The following is a 23,209-nucleotide window of genomic DNA, read 5'->3' as shown; positions in this document are numbered from 1 at the left end:
CCTGCCAGATCATACAGGTCACTGTCTCTGGCCACGGACACGGTACTTGTGCCTGGCAGGGGTGCTACGGACAGTATCAGGTACTAAGCCAGACTGGGTACTGTCATCAGAAGCAGTGGGTTGTTGACTGGACACATGTCCCTGCTGGGACTGTCCAGAGCCACGTGCACGTGGTCTTCTAGGATGGTGTAATGACAGCACAGACCCAGCATTGCTGGGGCTGGTACTGGCACTATGGGAGCGGCTGCAGGTTTGTTGTCATCCGCGATGACTGGCAGCTGACAATGTTGCTGGCAGACGTCCACGTCAACGCCTCAACCATCCTGCACTGTCCTGGCTCTTGGACATGTGGTTGTGGAACAGATCTAATGTGTCCCCCCAACATCTATCAATGACCTCGCTGATGTTACGGATGGCAGACGCAATGTCACACATAGTGTCATTCATAGCGGTGCGATGTGCTCTAAGCTCTCTCAGACCCTGTCTGGTGTACCGTTCCATACGTGCCTGTGCCTGCATTACAGCCTGGAACATAGCTGAGGTTGATAGACCTCTGTGGGCACGTCTGACAGGGGCAGTATGACCATGAATGCTCCCACGAGAACTCCTGGACATCTGCCTGTGTGGTACCATGTCAGGAATCTGGCCATGGCTGCTGTGAGGAGATGCATGTGCCAATGATACCACACTACCCTGGTCAATGCCCACTGTATGCTGTCCCTCAGCTGAGGACATTGGTGACAATGGATATATCGGCAGGATGACTATGTGCATTGATGGGGTTGACTGCTGTGTACTGTCAACTGGATGACCAACGACAGACCCTGTCACACCTCCCTGTGCCATTACACATGTATCATCATTAGCACTATCCCCAGCAGTAGCTTCAGGTTCCCTGCTGCACTCCACCAGAGCAACATCAGAACCTGTGAGAGAAAGATAGGAAACACAGTTTACAAATGTGTACACGATATTAGCACACAGGCACACATGCACACATGCACACATGCATACATGCACACATGCACACAGGCACACATGCACACATGTGCACATGCACACATGCACACAGACGCACATGCAGACATGCGCACATGCACACAGGCGCACATGCACACATGCACACATGCGCACATGCACACATGCACACAGGCGCACATGCACACAGGTGCACATGCAGACATACACACATGTGCACATGCACACATGCACACAGGTGCACATTCACATATGCACACATGCACACATGTGCATAGGCACACATGCACACATGCACACAGGTGCACATGCACACAGGCGCACATGCACACAGGCACACAGGCACACAGGCACACATGCACACAGGCACACATGCACACATGCACACATGCACACATGCACACAGGCGCACATGCACACATGCACACCTACACACAGGCACACAGGCACACAGGCACACAAGCACACAGGTGCACATGCACACAGGCACACTCCTCAGTACAGCAGATCCAACACATACACAATACTGTTTTAGGGTGGGTGACCGTTTTACAAGGAAAAACATCACTGCACATGTGTCAGCATGCAGGTTATGTGTTGCACAGGAACATGCAGTGCAAGTGTGGACAGCCCTTGTTAATAACAGTATACATGTACTTGATGCTTGTGTGTAGTTGTTCACTGATTGTCTCCACCCTGGGACACAATGTGTACAAGGACATAACAATGTTGTGCAAGTGTTACAAGCTGTGGGTGCATAGATTTGCACACACACACACACACACACACACACACACACACACACACACACACACACACACACAACACATGACGGTGCTACACAATAATAGCTATGTGTACTTTTGTGGTCAGTGGAACTGGATGTGATGTAGTAACATGAGCCATGATCAACATGCTTCTTGTGGTCAGTCAACAATAATAATGTGTGCCGGACAGGCAGCTAGCATGCTGTACCTGAAGTGCAGTAACATGACTACATCCACAATTACACAGCCACTTGTTACATGGGTGTGTAAGGTGGCCAATAGTGAGCATTGCCTATCATGAATGTATTATTTGTTCCAGACTGTTGCACAAAGACATGATAGGCCTCTACCCCTCAGGTATATTATGTGTGCTGCATAGATAAGTGGGATGCTGAAGGCTGCCCATACAGCAGATGTCATAATTGGACATGTGTAGCAGGCTAAGGTGTAGTGTGTATGCCAAACATGTGTGTTGTGTACATGTGTATCTGGTGTGCCTATACAATGTCCAGTACTGTGTTGCTACACATGTGTGTCATGCTCTGTGTATTGCATGTGAGTGAGGCAGCTACTGAGAATAATGGGATATGCATAGTCTCACAGCAAACATGCACAGCATGCATTATGTGTAGGTGTGTTACATGTGCACACACTATACCTCCATATGACATGCACATGTCATTAGCAATAGTATTGTTATTACACACTCACCAGCATTGATTGGCTGCCTTGCTGTCACTCCAGAGGGACCTGCAAACATATGAGTGTGATTGCCAATGGCCACAACTGTGCCTTTGATACTGTGAGTATGATAAAGTACAGTAGTACAACAGGTGGTTTTCACAGGTGTACAGATTATGCCTAGAATATCAGTCTTGCAGAAGAATGGGCAGGTTAACAGCTACACAAACAGTACACATCTCACACACACATAGACTACCAGTACAGAGAACAGTCAACTACACATATGGGATGTTACCTGCACACTCCATTTCAACATGCTGGGTGGCTCTGGCCTCCATGATGACACATGTTTGTGGATGTTCTTATTGTTAGCCTGGAGCCACAACACTTAGGAGGTGCTCCTCCACACTGGTGAGGGGGGTGGATAGGCACCCCACCACCTGTGGCAAGCTGTTGTCTGTGGATATCAGACGCACGCTGCTGGACATGTCTAATTACATCACTACAGTGATGGCGTACCTGCTCATACATCCGGTTATGCATGCCTATGTCATTTACCCAATGGACAAGTTCTTGCTACAGTGCAGCCCTCTCATGCTGGTTCTGGCTGGTCCTGGAAAACAGCACAGAGTAATTATGCACCAGACTCTGGTGGATCTCCTGATCCTCTGCTGCTGTATACGGTGGGTTTCTCTGATGGTTTCATCACCCTGGAAGGAAGGAAAAGAAAAATATGTGAGCAAGTCATGTGGCACACTTAATATTCAAATGTACTGATATCACTTCACTGCCATATATAACATCTGTCTGTCTATCAGGGGATACACATGTTCAATACCACATATCAGTGCTCAGCCCACAACTGTCTGACAGTGCCTGCCACACTCCATACAACAAACTAGTATACACCAGCACACGGCACACGGTTTGGGATACAATGCACAACCTCACACTGGGGTATGTATCAAGCTAATGGATGAAGAATATTGTCGTCCCATGCAATGAATGCAATACACATGTACATTTTCAATGGTAATCCGCCCTAGTCTTTGATGCCATACCCCTACCTGACATACTTGCACAGTTGTTACTAAAGCCAGCATACTGCTGTCACAGAGTATACATGCTGCCAGGTACACATACATACCCTGTAACACACATGTGATTATGGCCATGGTACAGGCATCATTACACACACATTACACATACATACAACGCACAAATGTATGATGACACAGATGAGCATTAACTGTGTACCTTATAGTACTGTGTGCCCCTACTTATAGATACCTATGCATGAGGTATGTAATCTGTGCCGACTACAGGTAACACACCAAACAGTGTTACCACAGAATGTGAACATACACCATACTGTAGTGTTTAGGCCTACAACATCAGGTAGTACAACAGTTCATATGTGAGCTGGATTCAATAGCAGTACCACTTACTAAGCATTCATGTATTGCTTCTGCCTATGATGGGACACCGCAGTCGTACAAAGGGAACTACGGCACAACATATGCCAATCTACTATGTTTGCATCCCAATAACTGACACATCTTTCTCTGGTCTCACACCAAGGACACCAACTACCATGACAGACACAAACTCACGCTAAGCTATCACACTTTTACAGACCTTGCACACAGTCAGTGTCACACTCATTCAATGTCACATAGCTGGTATTGCACTGAGTACATGTGTGCGTGCATTGTGTCATAGGTAGGTACTATGCTATTGGCCCTGGGCCTAGGGCAGCCTAGCCATATGCTACCCTGCCCTTTGGTACACATGTACTGTGATTTTACTTGCTCCTGTGAAATGGTTACACACAGGTGACTCACAGGGCATATTAACTATCTCCATGACATTCATCGGGGGTATGTGTGACATCTACTAATGAGGAGCCTTGTTTGTTAATGCTGGGTGGTTTAGTCCAGGGTATTGCATATTTGTGTACAGAAACCTGTACCTCCAGCATGTGCTGTTTAGTGCGGTGACAGGGATTAGGGTCCTATGTCATGTAGGTTGGATGGATTGTGAGGTGTTGCCATGGTGGTTGGCCAACTGGTATGGGTGTGACATAACTCTGTATGTCCAGCACTGGTAATCTCTGTGTAGGCAGTATGCAAGGCACTCTAGCTATGGTTTTGTGAGTCAGTCTGCATAGGGAATGTGTTTGTGGCCATTATCAGTGATTGCTAGGTATGTCTGTGGCCTTGCCATTTGCTGTAGTTCTCATGGGAGGTACATACTAGATAGGACATTGTGAGGTGCACAGGGGTACACTGACTTACATTTCCCTAGCTGACACACCTTTTGTGATGACACGTACCATGCACAGGGATTACAAGACTAGTGTGCCACTGTGGATATCAAAGGGGACTCTTTGTACACCTGTGTCCCATGTTCCCTTCTGACACCTCCAGTGATAAGCAGGCAACCACCTATTTGGTAGTTAGTGGGTAACATGTTTTGGAATGGGGTATGGTACTGCAGTATCAACACTGGTGTTTTTTCCATGCCTTGGTCACCAGGCACCTGTTGCAGTACATCTGCCCCCATGTCCCCCTCTCTCACTCTTTCTTTATATATATATATATATATATATATATATATATATATATATATATATATATATATAAATATGTATATCAATTTATTGATGGTTGGCTGGATGGCTGGCTGGCTGGCTGCCTGGATGGCTGGCTGGCTGGCTGCCTGGATGGATGGCTGGCTGGCTGGATGGCTGACTGGCTGGCTGGCTGCCTGGATGGCTGGCTGGCTGCCTGGATGGCTGGCTGGCTGCCTGGATGTCTGGCTGGGTGGCTGGATGGCTGCCTGGGTGGCTGGATGGCTGGCTGCCTAGATGCCTGGATGGCTGGCTAGTTGGCTGCCTGGATGGCTGGCTGGCTTGGTTTTTCTTTTTTTTTATTTTGGTCTGTCTCCCTGTCTGTCTGTCTGTCTCTCTCTCTGTCTCACTCCCTCCAGTTGCTGCAATGATATTATTGCATGTGTGGACTGGCAGTACAGGCTGCTTTTGTAGGTATCTGCACATGTGCATGTGATGGCCTCTGCACCAATTGGTGGCCAGCATTTACTAATTGCATGCAGCCTGCTGTGTGGTAATTGCAGTTCTCACTGTGATTTCAGGACACTGCTATAAAATCGTAGATTAGGTAGGCATAGGCCTTTCAGTTTTGCAAGGTGGGGACCATGCTGGTTTGCTGTGGACACCGTTGTGTCAGTCAGAAGGTTGGTATGTCTCTCATATCTAAGGCTGTGTTGTAGCCACTGATATGCATGTTGTACTGAAACCTGACTGTTGCTTTTTCCATTTCACTCTTCTCAGCGTGTATGTTAGCTCACACCTGCTAATGCTAACACTGTTTACATGGGAGCATGTACTTTGCTGTGGGAGTTGTGGATTAACTGGTATACAACAGTAGTTCTTGCAATGTGTTGCTATGGCTTCATTATTTTCCCTTTACATTCACTCCTTGAAGGCCTGATATTTGTCTTTATGGGAATGTGTTGCTATGGCTTTCCTATTTTCCATTTACATTCACTCCTTGTAATGCATGATATATTTCTTTCAGCAGTAAGCTCTTATATGTTTGCTGTGGCTTGGTGGCACTGCATGCAGTCTGGTGAGCCCAAGGTCTGTGGTTTGACACTTACAAGGGTATTTTATTTTGCTGCTGAGCAGTACAAGGGCCTTGTATTTTGTACTAACAATTATGAATATCAGGCACATGCAGTGCTTGTAAACTGCTATACTGTCATTAGTTTGTTAGATGGCTACATCCTTTGATATTTCTGTGTTGTACTCCTACATGAGGGTGTGCTTGTGGGAGTAATTCTACAGCTATTCGCAGAGTGTGTAACAGCAGACAGGCTGATATGCCTGTGTATTTCTGACACTTGCAGGCCTCAGATACTCTCAGGTATATATTTGGCCAGCCTCAGGGAAAGGTATATATCAGTGGGATACACCCGTGATATATTTCAGATATTCTGCAGTTGTGACTGTGGGGTATTTTGAGCATATGTATTACTAGACCATTTTTGACATGCAAGTAGTGTCTACTTTAACTTATTGACAGTCACCATTACGTGGGATACCCCACCTTTCTGCCTACTGTTAGTACATTTCACAGGGAGTCAGTGGGGCACAGGTAACATTTTTTGCAAATCAGGGACATCCCTGTAAATCAGTCACATTTGGGAAGTCTGGCCTCATACCTATTCAAATGTGGCAGTGTTTATCCTGCTCTGATACTGTGTGGGGTTTGTAAGGTGCTACTGTCACATTATTACCTCCTAGCATGGCTGTTTCTCTTATCACACTAATGTAATGCAATTCCACAAGAATTGCCAGTAAGGATTCAGGAAACAAGCTTTGTGCAATGGCCTTCCTGTATTCCCTTTACATTCACTCCTTGTATTTCACGATATATTTCTTTCAGCAGCAAGTTCTTGTATATCTGTTGTGGCTCAGTGGTAATTCATGCAGACTAGTGTTTCCAAGGTCCGGGGTTTGAGACTGACAGGGGTATTTTATTTTGATGATAAGCAGACTACAGGCCTTGTCATACAGAGTGAGTAAGGCACTTTTAAGCAGTTGTAAGCAGGCTTCCGCTGGTTTGCGCGATGCTTACACATGCGCACACTCGCTTAGCTAAGCGCACACAAGCGCACACCCGCTGACTACTGCTTAAAAGTGCTTACTCCCGCTAACACCCACGCTAATTTCTTTTAAAGAAAAGAAAATGGGGAGATAGGAAAGTGGTGAAAAAGGGGCACAAAGAGGGTAGGACAGTAGGAAAACAAGCTCGGGATGTGCAGGAAGGCTGTAGGGAAGGCCCATAACTGCCCATTTCTTTATTAGCAACAGCTGTGCATATGTGTGAAATTTGGTGTGAAATTTGAAACCTTCTACCCCTAAGAGAGGGGTGAGGACAACAAAATATGTTGTATTGCCAATTAGAATTATCAGTTTACATGCCCAGTGGACATGTGTGCAAATTGGGCAGCTATGTATGGGGCGTAATTTTTTGTGGGAACAGAGTGCCCTTTTTTTTAAATTTTTTTTAGGTGAGAGTGGAATGTGAGGTACAGGAAGCAGGTATATTTGGGGAGGTAGGTTGGGGAGGTTAACAGACAAGAGAAAACAAGATGCATACAGGGGCAGAGTATGACAGATGTGGGCGGTAAACACAAATGACGGGGATGGATGTTTGGATATCGCAAGCCCATGAGCCCACAGATGACAACAGTGGAACTGAAATCCCCACCCATAGGCAGTTACCACTGCGCCTTCACAAGCCAGGCCGGGGCTGTGCTGGGGGCTGGATAGGACAGGCAGGCACACCCGTGAGTTGCGCCACCCTCGCCTCAAGCTGGCGTAGGGGATCAGTCACAGAACGCCTGATCTCACTACGCACCACAGACTGGACCCTATGGAGGGTGAGTGAAGGCTCTCCACCGGCCACATTTGCAGAGGGGGGACAAGCCCCATCCCCTGCAGCGCTTCCACCCAAAGGTGGCACAGGGCCACCGGAGGAGGAGGTCCCGGCCTGAGCACTGGTGCCAGGTGCACTCGCCAGCTGAGGTGGGAGAGGTTGGTCTGCTGGAACCCGCCTTCCCTGTTGTCCTATGTTTAGCAGTATTTTATGGCATTTTGGGTTAGTAACAAACAACACCATTCAAAATTAGTTGTAACAGCATGCATCAGTATTCCCATTAACCAAACACCCATGAATTCCGAACATTGAGCAGCAAGCATAACACATGCATATTTAGAACAACAGTGCACATTCCAACAGCATGCAGGGTTGATTGGTGGCAACAGGCCATCACGCTTGTATATGTGAACAGGGCACATGCATCAACGTACATGCAGATATGTATAAACGAACAGGACAAATGTCCATGGGAATTAATTGTGAATACACATACCCAGTTTGGTGTGGAATGGCATAATTTGTGAAAATAGGGTAGGGTGGAGAAATATTACATTAACAACTTAAACTACCTATACATATACTGTACATTCCTAGTAGATGCAGATATATATCCCCTACATGTATTAGTACAGTTTCCTATATGTAACCTTAGGAATGTTGGTGATGGGGATGTTACTGCTACATTAATATACATTCCATTTTTATTCATATATGTTCATATCCGGCTGTGTTCAGGTACAGCATCCTGCTACATTTGATTTATATGGGTCTAGACAACTGTGGATGTTCAGCATTTCATACAACCATACTATTTCCATAATGCAAGGGTACAGCAACATATCCAATTTGTGGGACGGACACAGTCCATGTTCTGTATTTTATTTAACACATTACACTCTTTGGTTGTGGCTGTCTCATTCATTTCATAATGTAGTGACTGCAGTATACCTTTATTCTAGACTTATTACAGCTTTCTTGATAGCTTCAAACTGTCTTTCTCACACTCTCTCAATTATTTTATATTTACATTTCAGACTGCTACTTAATTCTAGGCTTTATTAACATTTATTACTGGTTTACAACAACCCTTTCCAGCTGACTCACTTATTTCATATGGCAGAATTTACAAGGATGTATTTGACACTTGTCTATCCTTTGTTGATTGATTACCACTCATTTTCTGGCTGCAGCAGTTATCTGATATTACAACATAGGTGGAAAGTCTATTTGAGACTTGTTTAATCTTTATTACTGGATTGCATTACACTATTTTCCAGGCTGCATCACTTATCTAATCTTACAATACTAGCAGAATCTTTCTTCTAGGCTTATTTGACCTTTATTAGTGGGTTACAACACTGAACTCTTTTACAATCTGTCTCACTTATATTCTATGGCAATACCAGCTAAATAATTACTAACCTGCCTGGTGGTGCAACCTCAGCAGCCTATCAGCATAGGCTCGCTGATTCATGGAATGAACACCTGCAGCTGTAATATAAAGGAAGTAATATTGGAACATACGTCTCCATACTATAGGCTAGGATAGCATTTCTTACATACTTAATTACTTGGATACTTACTCAGTAGTGGGGCGTTGGGCATTTGGCGGGCCTCCTGGATCCAATGGTTCAGTTGGTCCTCCTTCCGTCACTTTCGCATGGTGGTGACGGACCTGTTCACCAGTCCTTGGAATGCCTGTGGCACTGGTGAGATCATGTGCCAACTGGTTCCACGCCTCTACCTTGTACGCACCCCAGTGAACCTGGCCCTGCATGAGTTGTGCTTCATGATCATGGACTAGGAGCTAAACCATATATTTTGACTCCACAACACCCCACCTTTGTGCTCTAAAGTGAGTTCCCTCTCCTGCACCTGCCGTCCTGACTGCAAATGGGTACCACAATCAGTTATGCTGTGAATTCCCGCCTATGGGGCTTATATATGCCGGTTTTCCCGCACTTATCTGTGATTGGCCGTTTTGGATATTTATCAGCTTGCAAAAACCTGCTTTGTCATGCTTCTATTTCCATTAATTCCTATATAGATGCTAATACTGCATTTCTCAGTACAACTGTCATGGCTTAGTGGTAAAGTATTTTGACTATGGTGCACAGTATACCAGGTTCAACCCTGGGCATTGCTTTTTTTATTTTACTACTGTCTAGACAGGCTAGAAGGTGTGTCTGTATAAAGATAGCTTTGATACAGCTTGCCCAATGTTGCCTGATGGTAATCTGGTTGGCGCGCTGCGCAGCTCTGCGGAAATGGCTTACGCAGGGTAATGCTTTATTTAGCTATGAGCACTCATATTATGCTGGGTGCAGCACTGCTGAACTACGGGCACTCATTTTAAGCGTGGTAAAGCGCTGCTCAATTCCGGGTACTCATATTAAACCTGTTAAACTGCTGCTCACCTGTGGGCACTCATATTCAGCTTGTTAAAGCACAGCTCACCTATGGGCACTCATATTACGCTTGTTAAAGCGCTGCTCACCTACGGGCACCCATATTCAGCTTGCTAAAGCCTTGCTAAGCTATGGGCAATTCTGATCCTTTTTTTATATTTTTTATGTCGGATTTCTTCAAAAATACATGGCCCATTTCATTACATTTTACTTAAATTATAGTTTTATATATATATATATATATATATATATATATATATATATATATATCTATATATCTATATATATATATATATATATATATATATATATATATATATATATATAAATATATATATATATATATATGTGTGTGTGTGTGAGTGTGTGTGTGTGTCAGGGGATTGTTTCATGCTTATTTAAATAAAAATGGAAAATGATGTTGTGGGGACTCAAACCGTGACTACCTCCTCGTTGGCCAACGTCTCTACTGCTACGCTATTGCTACTTGGTGTAATTTACATATTTAGATCTTATATGCTTTTCAATGTCTGCTAACTGTGGCTGAGCAGAGGGCATACCCGTGCAAACGAGCGCAACTATGGGCAAACATTTTGAAATTATAAAAAAAAAATTAAACTGATATTTTTAAGTTTTACATTACAGTTGGGTTTATAGTCTGTGAGGGCATGTGGTGTTGTGTTCCTTGACATTTCTGCGGACTCGCTCGTGGGTGTTTACTTTCAGGACTCTTACTCTTCTGGGGGCGTGTCCCTTTGCAGAACTCGGCATTTGGACATGCCCCCTACTTTTCTACACGGACCGTGTTAGCCTAGGGTATGATTCAGCATGCCCTCATGAATATGCATGGCATGCTGACGTCATACCGTTAGACTGCAGCCTCCGTGTAAGACATATTAACACTTACATGGAGGTTTCGTGAATCCGGCCCTTAGTTAATGATTTAGCATGTTATTTTTCTAGCATTTTGTTTCATTTAGAAAATGATGTTAGCATTTACATGGGCTTTACACTTTTATTACATCTTATGGGACTACTGCGTTGTTTTGTGTTGTGGTTTGTCTAGTAAATCCTTTTCAAGAATACAAGTTAGAAAAAAGCAAGTAATGTCAGCACATATACTTCCGGTCATATGAGTTTATAAGGTGGTCACTGCAGCTTTGTTGGCATAGCTTCGCATTTTACCAACATGACAAGGGCATTTCTTTTACTTCACCATAAGGTGATGCTGGCACACATAGGTTCAGAAAATTCATAGGTACTTACCAATCTAGTGATCCCTGAGGATCTGTAGAAGCCTAGCCTTGCATTCCCATGCAGTTTTTAACTCTTGAAGTTAAGTACAAATAACCCAGAGCCTGGCAAAGCAGTTACATTTTCCCCTATCCATAAAGGGTAAGGTTGTTAAATTGTGATGAATTTGTGGTTTCTCATGTATCCACCCAGATTACATTTGAACAGAGTAAGAGAAGTACTTTGGGTTTTTTTTGTAGGGAGGCAGACAATTTCGAAGTGGTATGATAAATATCTACTCCTCCAATACATTATATTTATTTTGCAGAAGAGGTTACGATCTCTTGAGAGGGTGTTTATTCTACCATTTAATTTGTAGATGTGCAGAAGATCAGAGAGGATAGGGTCTGTTGAGGTTCTGTATACAAGCAGAGATCACCCCTCAGAAGAATGTATGATACTAATACGACAGACAAGACTTTGAGATGGTCAGTGTAGTTTTTATGATTTAGGCTCTTGATTTCCATGCTGAGAAAGCCTCATTGTCATTCAAGTTGCGTTATTATGTATCTCTCCAAATACAAAACACATAAGTGCCAAATACAGTGGGATTATCACACCCCTGTAACTAGACACCATACTCTTACTAATAAGCTGTGCAATGAAAAAGGACTTTCTTACAGTAGTGGATATGTAGTGATCAAAACACAGTTCATGTCTATATATGCTTCCAGGTCTGTAACTGCTGAATTACTTTTTAGGGGTGTGTTGTCAATGACAACAGATTGTGTAAATAACACCCTTCTTGGGTGTAGAGGTTCTCTGCCTGTGGTGCCAGGCCTCAGAATCCCCCTCGGGCAGGTATTATTTACACAACAACACACACCCTATCAGGTATTATTACCTGCTTAGCATATCTGTGGGAATGGTATTTAGTTTAGTTCTGATGAAGTGCCTGTAGCAGAAGGGACAAAAAGCGTTCAACAACTTGCATTACTATGTAAATACATATTAAAGTGGATTATTTTAAGCCACTTCCTGGTGCCACTTTTTTGGATACAGTGGGATTCCTCTACACATCTTCTTTCTTATAGATTCATAGGTTAGTACTAAGCTAACTGCCCTTGTGAGCCATTTTAAGCCTAGCCAATTATCCCTTGTGATACTCAAACCCTGCACCTTGTGTTTGTAAGGCAAACACCTTTACCATTAGGCCACCCCCCATCCCCCCATCCCCCCATCCCCTTCTGTTTTTTTTTAGATCAGCTTTCACATAATCTCCAAATGTTAACATATTTAAGCATACTTCCTGCTTCAGCTTATGGTGAATGTGACTTATTTATGTTCAATTTGACAAGACTTACAACTGGTGGGGAACAGTGCTGACCCATATTGGTGAGTACTAAGTTCAGCATCTTGTCTCTCCTAGTTGAGGTACAGATGAACTGGTCCAGAGAGCTGTTATTTATGAAGTCCAGACGTCTCTCAGCATACATATTAAGGGATGTAGAAGTGTCCCAGTTGGTGGAGGTGTAGCTGAAGTCCCCCAGGAGAATAGTGTTTGGCTTAATGCATAGGGACTCTGTAATAGTCAGGTAGGATGTATGGGCCGAGGGGTACTTGAGTCATCTATGATATGATAAAGGTTCTGTTAATGGTAAGTTGGATGTGGAGGAGTTCTACATTGTAATCCTGTCTAAGAAGCCTGGAGGTGATATTTTGTTTTATTAATACAGAGGCGCTGATGCCTTTGTTCCCTTCATCTAGTGCAGAGGGCCTAAGCGTGTTGTAGATGTGAAACCCTGTACTAATGGGGTGCTCTCAATGGTCTTGAATAAGGTCTGCATGACAATGCATATATCACATTCCAGGGTAAGCAATGACTGTAGAGAGAGATAAGGTTCTGTTGAGGCTCCTAGCATTGAGAAGCAATACCTTTATGTTATTCAGATTTTTTGTTAAGTCAGAAGCTTTTTAAAGACTGACATTGCCTAAAAAATGCACTGTGGGGATGGAAAAGGTTTTAGCCACTAGACAAAAGCCTTGTGGCAACTGTCAACTATCTCCTCTCAGGTTGATATATATTGGACCCCCTCCTTGAATGACACCAGAAGCTAAACCAATTGTTACTGTCAATAATCTTTTGTTCTTATTGCAGCATCATTCCTGGTTATGATAAATTGCTGCTAAAGGCTAGGTTCATAGCAGCCTCAGGTACATATTCCAAGAGATCAATCATGACTTTATTCAAATAACCCAGGAGATATGTCTCAACTCTCGTGTACTAAGACTGCGTCATTTCTGTACTTCTCAATTATGAACTTGAGTGCATGTGTGATGTGGCAAATCCTGGCACCCAATAGGCAACTAACAGTCACCTTCTTCTTGCACAGCCTGGTGAGTGGTGCATCAGTGTGTCTCACTATGGAGTCACCTATGACTAGGATGTTGGACTGTGTGGAGAGTTTGCCATATGGGATTTTGAGATGAGACATGTTTCATGGTATATGCTACCTAAGTTGTGTGTTCGGGGTCTATGTTAAATTCTCGAAAGCCGACAATGTTGAATCTGACATTGTCGACACGAGAATAGCAAAACTGCAGAACATCGAGCAGGCAAACGGAAATCTCCATAAGGGGAGATTTCTGTTTACTTCAATGTAGTGCGGTCTCGGAGTTGGTATATTTAAGTAGCGGGGGGTGTGGGGTGCAGGGGTGCTTGCTCCCCTGCCTACACTGTTTATTTTTTTTTGTTTTTATTTTTTTCCCGAACATTTGATGTTTTAACAGTTTGATCACTAAAGGTTTGATGTTTTAACAGTTCAATCATTAAAGGTCGACCTTTAGTGATTCGAACTGTTAAATATTCAATGTTCTAATATAGACCCATGTGTTTGTGAGGTTGCTGAGGGTACATGTTTCTTAGGTTACATTTAGGAAGCCTTTGTGGTTTAGGTGTTACTTTTAACACCCTCAGCATATGAAGGTCTTTGTATTTGGTCTGTATTGTATGTGATTCATAATAATACGTAATAGAATGGTATATGTTACTGATAGCCTGTTTGCTATTTGTAGTAGCTTTATGTAAGAGCTTTGTTTCCAGTAACATTATATAACTGCATCTCTCACACACTGTGTCAGCTTATTTCAGCAGTAGGTGGTTGTGAGTAAACATGAGATGATTGCTACATTGTCACAGGATATCCATTTCAATCAAGCTGGCTACAGAGACAATTGGAAAGTGCAAGTCCGTGGGTCCAGGTGCTTACTAATGGGCGTAAGGGGGAGTATACCTATAAACATGGAGTTCTACCATTACTTTCATCAACACAGTTTGCTATGTTTTGTTAAACTCCCTTGAAAGGGGTCATCAGGTTTCTAGTGATTGAGTCACGCTCCATCCCATGAAAGGGTAATTTTATTAGTTTCAGTTGTAGATTAAAACAGTCCAAATGAATAGTAATTTTTCTTCAGTCTCTTCCACTGCATCTATCAAAGTACAGGTGTGTTACCTCAAGCTCCACTGCTGTGCTATCAGGCACAGTAATACTGCTTTAACCTTACTCCTTGTGTCTAACCATGTGGAGTAATGCTGTCTTAGCCTTACTCCTTGTATCTAACCATGTGGAGTAATGCTGCCTTAGCTTTACACCTTGTGTCTAACCATGTGAAGTAATGCTGCCTTAGCCTTACTCCTTGTATCTAACCATGTGGAGTAATGCTGCCTTAGCTTTACTCCTTGTGTCTAACCATGTGGAGTAATGCTGCCTTAGCCTTACTCCTTGTATCTAACCATGTGGAGTAATGCTGCCTTAGCTTTACTCCTTGTATCTAACCATGTGGAGTAATGCTGCCTTAGCCTTACTCCTTGTATCTAACCATGTGGAATAATGCTGCCTTAGCCTTACTCCTTGCATCTAACCATGTGGAGTAATGCTGCCTTAGCCTTACTCCTTGTATCTAACCATGTGGAGTAATGCTGCCTTAGCCTTACTCCTTGTATCTAACCATGTGGAGTAATGCTGCCTTAGCCTTACTCTTTGTATCTAACCATGTGGAGTAATGCTGCCTTAGCCTTACTCCTTGTATCTAACCATGTGGAGTAATGCTGCCTTAGCTTTACTCCTTGTATCTAACCATGTGGAGTAATGCTGCCTTAGCCTTACTCCTTGTATCTAACCATGTGGAGTAATGCTGCCTTAGCCTTACTCCTTGTATCTAACCATGTGGAGTAATGCTGCCTTAGCCTTACTCCTTGTATCTAACCATGCGGAGTAATGCTGCCTTAGCTTTACTCCTTGTATCTAACCATGTGGAGTAATGCTGCCTTAGCCTTACTCCTTGTATCTAACCATAATGCTGTCTTAGTCTTATGCCTTTATATCAGATAAAGGAATGATGCATTAAACTCTGTCATTACACCTTTTATTTAAGCACGATGACACTGATTTATCCTCCATCATTTCATCAATTTGGAGACAATGATGGTACAGTTAATATTTGTTACTGCACCGATGCATGCACACTGATTTTGCCTTAACCTCTGCCACTGTCCCTGTTCAGGCATAGTAATGCTTCCTTAAACTGAACCTTTCAAGTATCTTCAGATTAGCTTACTTACTTCAGTGTAGTGCAGTGAACAACTGTATTATAATAAATGCAATGCATGATTGGCTAAAGTGTGGTTACTTGACAATTAATTTTCTGCTTTTAGGTGACAGATGAATACCTTTTGTTAGTCTCCTGACATGCAAGATGCCAGTTAACATCTGGATTGTGGCATCCATGATGTCAGATACATGTTTGCTATTATAGTTGTAGTACAATATATGATTCAAAAACAGTGATGAAACTGGATGTTATTTGTGCCTTATTGCAATTTGACTACTTCAGATAAAATGACACTGTTTTAGGGTCTATATTAAATCAGAGAATGTTTAAAAAAGCGAATGCTAATTTATTGACCCTCTATAAGCGAAAGCTTAAAATCTTGAACACTCGAAACAGCGATTTTTTTTCCCAGGGAAAAAAATTGCTGAGCCATTTTCGGGACTTTGCCATTTCCTCCATTATGGTGCAATAGTGGAGTTGGTATATTAAAGTAGGGGGGTGTTGGGGGCAAGCCCCCCACTTTATTTAATGTTTTGAATTTTTTTTTTTGTGGAACAGCAATTTTTTTTCCCCTGGGAGAAAATCGCTTTTCCAGGTGTTCGGGATTTTGTGCTTTCGCTTAAAGAAGGTCAATAAATCAGCATTCGCTTTTTAAGCATTCACTAATTTAACATAGACCCTATTATGATATAAGGGGTCAGATTTTAATTTTGAAACTTCAACACCTCATACATCACAATCCCGATGCTCACATGTTATAAGTTTTGGAATTTCGAAGCTGATCAATTGAAATCACCGACAGTGTGGAATGGTAACTTTACCATTCTCTTCACTGTGGTGCGATCGCAGAGTTGGTATATTTAAGTAGCACAGGGTGGGGGGTGCAGGGGGGCTTGCCCCCCTGCAAAACCATGATTGCTGCATTTGTAATTTTTTAGGTGTTTTGTTTCTTTCGAGATTCCAAAACGTTGAACATGTGAGCATCGGAATTTTGATGTTTGAGGTTTTGGAGTTTCAAAATTACAAAGTGGACCTGATACAAGATGTAATGACTAAAAAAATAGTTGTCATTTTGCATATTATGGTACAACAAGAAATGGGACCATGCTGTCGCATTTGACTCTGCTCAGGAAAATATGAAGATATGGAAAGCAGAACTTGGAATATGCTAACATGTAAATGTAATAATTATACATAGCTCACAGCTACATATGAGAAAGTTTGAGCATTGCTGTTGAATGTGACAGATCTGTGTGTAAAACCAGTAGTTTGATAAAACTGTACTGGGAGCTAAGAAGTTATACATTTTTGGCTAACTATTGCATCTTGGTGGATCGGTAATGTTATTTCCCCCAAGCTGTACCATCCCAGATAAAATTGCAGATGCAATCGCCTAATCATTCTGATGTTCCTTAGTTACATTTAAAATATTCACGGAGCTGACTCTGGTAATTTCACACTAACTAGTCTACTTGCTTAAGACTTGACATAATTTCCAAAAATATACTAGAAATGACAGTTTTGCTTGAAAAACAAAGCATTAGTTTAATATACTGCATTTGTTAAACTATCTTCCTGTTTGATTTGTTAACAAAGGCATTTCTGTAGTATAGGAATGCAGTCTCTCCAGGTTGTTTGCAATCTGCTAATGCTACAATCTGTTGTCTCTGATACCTTTGTGCATTGGATAGCTCCAGCTCTGATTTACACACTCAGAATTATGACACAAGTAGGAGGTAGTACATGAAGAAGATGGACACCTGAAACTCTAATATTGTGGTCTCTACTCTCTGTAATAAGATTAAATAAATAATATATTCACAAACTATGGGGAAGAAAAGTGTATTTGTGGCTACATTTCAAATTCCTTTGAGAAATCTGAGATGATTAAAATAATTCTATTTTTTTTTTTTTTTTTTTTGGGGAGGGGGGTTAAACCTGCATCAGAAAAGTTGAGTTTTGCATTCAGAAACATCAAGTGGTTCATTAACATGTCTTCTATTACCATAAGGAAGCCAGTAATGTATACAGAAAATTTATTTTCCCTTCCATGCAGCTTAATAATGGCCTTATGTTTGCCCTTAGCATTATTTAATTCTGTCACTATTTTTGATTTGCCATCTATTTAGGAAGATTAATATCCTTTCTTATGTTGCTCTTCAAATTAAGCATGCATTGATTTAGACTCTGCAAATTCCCATTGTTTTTGCAATAAAAAAGAAAAAGACACTGTAAATTCCACTGAGATACTTAAGCATTTTTTCATATCCCCATCTCTTTTCTTCATAAGTGTGCACATTAAGCTGATGTAGTCTTTCTTTTTATTGATTATTGTGAGGAAAATATATAATTTTGCTGAACTGTTCTCAGTCCTGTCTAATCGTAATGCTTTATTCCATGTATGGGTCCCCTCAAATTATCTACGGTATGATCCTGGTTATTCTCATTAGGGATAATATATAATTATCAACCATGGGATGGGTAAGGACAATCTATAACCAAATGGGATAGGTTATTTTGAGCACAAAAAAAGGGAAATTGGCTAGGCTTAAAATGGCCAGCAAGGGCAGCTAGCCTAGTAGTTACCTATGGACATATGAACCTATAAAATGCGTCTGAAGTTAGGTTTTCAGAACTAGATGCAATAATTCAAGTGTGCCTCATATGCTGAGTAAATTCAGGAACAAGAACTCCTTGCTACCAAAGTGCGTCATGTCTCTAAGCTTCGTGAATATGAAGGTCGACTAGTGATCTTTTCATGGCTAGAAAGGTAAGTCCCATTTCTGAGGAAATCTTATACTTCATTCTTCTGCAAAAAAAAATGTGTTGTCTCTGTGAATTTATTTTATGATAGAAAATGCTTATTTGTGAGACTGACATTTTGCTGAGAAGAGTTTTACTTATGTAATGTTTGTGTGAGAAAAATGTGTAAAAATTAATTTTTCATTCACAGAGTCTACCTGCTTCAGTAGAGTAAGTCTGTGTTGTGGTCAGAATGTGATGTTTTTTGGAGACTGTCATGGAGAATGTTAACTCAGAACCTTCATTTTCCTTTCAGATGTTTTACCACCTCGCCCTGCTACCCATTTCTGAGGTCTCTTTCCTGGCTTAAACAAAGAGCAGTTTTACTTCTCCCACTCACAGAGAATCTCCCTGTAAGAAAAAGAAACTTGAAACATGTTTCTTTGTTTCTTTAACTATGGACAGGGAAGCTTTGCTTGGATTTGGTAAGGGATTACTCTCTGCTGTTAATGTGTTATATCCTTCTTCCTTACTACCTTCATACAGAAAAAGAAAAGGATTTCCCTCACAGTCTGACAATGATTTCCAGTCAGATGAACAGGAAGGGGGGAGGGATAATTATTCTTCAAATTAATTCTCTCCTCAAGCTAAAGATTCTGGCTCTGGGGAAAGTGCTTCTTCTGATTCCCTCCAGGAATTTCTGACACTATTAAAAAAAATGAGAGAATTATTTCAGAGGGAACAGAATGAAATCTCAGTGTGCCAGGAGAATTATGATTTGTTACAAATGTAGTTACCTCAATCTGCAGTTGTTCCTCCTGTGTTGTCAGAGTTTGAGGATGCTTTCTTACAAGTATTCTACTGTTAAATACATTGTGAATGTTAACTCCGTTCCTTCAGATAAGGTTGCAAACAATTTTGAAAGATATGAAAAGAGAAATTATTCTTCTGTTATCTTAAATTTCAGAATGTTGAACTGCCAGGCACATGTTAAAATTGTTACTGGCTTCTTTTCAGAACATGAGAAAGTTAACTATTAAACTTTCTACTTCTGATGTTAAAACTGCTTTAAATTCCTTAATTGTGTCATCTTCTCACATAAACAAACACTCTTAAAAGTACTCTTAAGATTCTGAAAAACATCATTTGGCACAAAAAAAAAACTTTATTGGAAACTAGGAACAATGTGTAAAAAACAAAAATGAACTAGTACCTCAGCAGACGCCGTCATGTGTTGTTCTTTTGCTTAAACTTTTGAACCTTGAAGGCGTATGCCAAGGCACTATTTCATTTTTGGTTTTTACACATTGCTCCTGGTTCCCAACAAGGCTGCTTTTTTGTGCCAAATTATGTTTTTATAACATTTTGGAGTTTGGAAGAGTATATTTGGCAACAATCACAAAAGTTATGTTTGTTATACTCTTAGGTTTCTGTCAATGCTGCTTCCAGAGCTACTGCAAGATGTTAAGGCTAAAATTTTGAGTTCTTCCCTGGACAAAAAAGTGTTGTTAGGCCTTCTGCTGTTGAGGTCCTTAAAAGTAGATGAGAGAGAGAGAAACTGAATCAAGGATTCACTCAGAATTCTCAACCATCCTTTTCAAATTTCAGTAAAACCTTTCCTTCCTTTTCAGGATCCTTTTCCAGGAAAGAGAGTAAGCAATCTCAGCAAAATTCTATCAAGAAAAATTTCAAAAAGTGGTAGGAAAAGCAGTAGCAAGTAGGGTAAAAGAAACATGAGTGAGCCTCCCAGAAGCAATAAACAACAAAAATAGGAAGACACTTCAAATATTGCTCTTACAAACTTAGGAAGCTGTTAGAATAGCATGATTTGTGTTAGTATGCATTTTCTGAGAGATATGAAGTCTGAAGCTCAAATACATGTCATTATCTAGTGACGTAGCCCTTAGCTCATCCCGGTGATTTGTCAAAGAAGTGCAATTTGTATGAGGAAGAGACCAAAATTATGAGACAAAAATCTGGACATTCTGTGAAAATCTGTACAGCTGAGAAGTATGCAAACAACATTACATAAACAAACAAACAAGGAGGTACCAGATTTTATCCACTTAGCAGACTTGCTGTGATTGCCTGGGAGGTAACAACTCAGCTCAAGCCTGACTCTTCAAGCTTCATACATTCCATCAGAAGAAAATCTTGTAGCAGACAAGCTGAGCAGGACCAGGACTGACCCTCACAAATGGAAAATACACCTAGAGCTTTTTCAACTATTGATGCATATGCGGGAAACACCTCAAATAGTTCGATTTACCTCCTATCAAAACAGACAGTTAAGTAAATTTTCTTACAGAATTTCTTGCTTGCAAACAGGCCCTAAACTCAGATCCCTTCTCATTCCCATGAATGGGAATGTTCCTGTATTCCTTTCCATTTTTCCACTGATACCCATGGTTTCTCCAGATCCAGAAGGACTCTCCAAAGACTGTGGTGGTGACTTCCTCTTGGCCCAGTCTACAGTGGTTCTCCTTTTTTTTGAAATTGGCCAAGGGCAATTACCACAAGATTCCCCACAGACTGGATTTACTTACACAAGACAAGGATTTTTTGATACACCCCAGCCTGAAAATATTTCATTTTACTGCCTAGATGATATAGTTTGATACTTTTAGACACTGTTTTTCTAAGGAAATGCAGTAGGTATTAAATAAAGTGAAAAAATGCTGCTAGAACATTTATATGTACAAATTGGAAAGCTGTTCTAATTGGCGCAACTATAAGAAACAGAACCCATTCAATGTCAGTTGCATCTGATTCTTCATTATTTGTGTGAATTGTTATCTTCTGGCCTCTCTTATTCTTTTATTAAGATTCATCTTTCAGTCCTTCTGCTTGTCTTCCCCTAGATCCTCTCTGTTCTACCTATCCTCAAGTCAATCATTTTTTGAAAAGGGATTTACACATATAGCCACGTAGAACACAGGTGCCTCCTCCTCCTCCTTGGGATGTTAATTTTGTAGTGAAAAGATGACACTTATTTCATTTTAACAAGCTCATCATGTTAATAAAACCATTCTACACATTGCTCAAACATCTACAAGTGCTTATGGTGAGTCATCCAAAACTAATTTTTCAAATGGACAATGTTTCTTTGAGAACTAATCCTCCTTTTCTGCTAAAGATGATTTCAGAATGTACTTTAAGCCAGACAATTCATTTTCTGGTATTCTTTTCAGCATCAAAAAAGGAAGAACGAATCCTCTACAGTCTGGATGCCCACAGGCAGCTCAGATACTGCTTGGACAGAACTAAACCCTTCAACAAAGCCAGTCAGCTATTTTTTCACATAACAGTAAGAAAAAAAAGACAGCTAATGTCAAATAAGATAATTTCCAGATGGTTGCCTCATGCTATTTCTTTCTGTTATGCTCATCATAACAAGCCACTTCCAATCAGGGTTAGGGCCCATTCGTCCAGGGCATTGGCTTAATCTGTGATGTTTGGGAAAGGAGTGGACTCTAGAAGTATTCCAGAGGTAGCAGCTTGATGACTTCAGAAGAACCCAAGCAGGTTGTGGAGATGATGGCAGATAGCCACAAGGCACCTGACATGATTAGGATAGACTACAGCTGTGTGAAGAGTGAAAGGCAGAAGCAAATGTTGCTAAAAGAGGGTTATCGGTATGTCCATGAGGGTCAATGTTAAATATTCGAACATCCAAAATGTTGAATACCATATGATCTCGACCATATGGTCAACATTTGGATGTTCGAATTTAAAAGGAAAAAAAAGAAAGAAAGAAAAACACACCTTAACAGTACGAGAAGGAGGGCAAGCCCCCCTGCGCCCCACACCCCCCTACTTAAATATACCAACTCTGAAACCACACTTCAGTGCAGAAAAGGGAAATTTTCCTATTCTGCACAGTACGGCGCCATTAAAAGTCAATCTTCCAACACCTGAAATGTCAAACATTTGGTCTCGACCATCTAACTTTCGACATTTTAAGCATTCAAGGAATTGACATAGACTCGTCCATGATAAAATAGCAAATGACAAATCATAGTGGGCATGTACAATGGAAGAACTGTGAAATAGTGGGTAAGAGCAGTCACCATTAAAACAGAAGCAGGAAAACAATTGCAATGCTCACCATGTCACCATCATCACACGGATACAGCAGAGGCACAGACATATCCTTTGTTAGAAACCCTACATTTAACAGCATTCCAGCGTACAGATGATCCATGACAGTTGCTGTGTGATGTCAGGGACACAGACTGCTTCCATGCATTACTATCATGAAGAGCCCTAGTTTCAAGTATATACCAGTTAAGACAGGTGCATAGCAAGGAAACGCAAA

This window comes from Protopterus annectens, chromosome 1.part0 (assembly GCF_019279795.1).
Source record: "Protopterus annectens isolate FY-2018-M chromosome 1.part0, PAN1.0, whole genome shotgun sequence".
NCBI classification, from domain to species: domain Eukaryota; kingdom Metazoa; phylum Chordata; order Ceratodontiformes; family Protopteridae; genus Protopterus; species Protopterus annectens.
The sequence above is the reverse complement of the archived record's forward strand: the minus strand, read 5'-3'. Positions refer to the sequence as shown.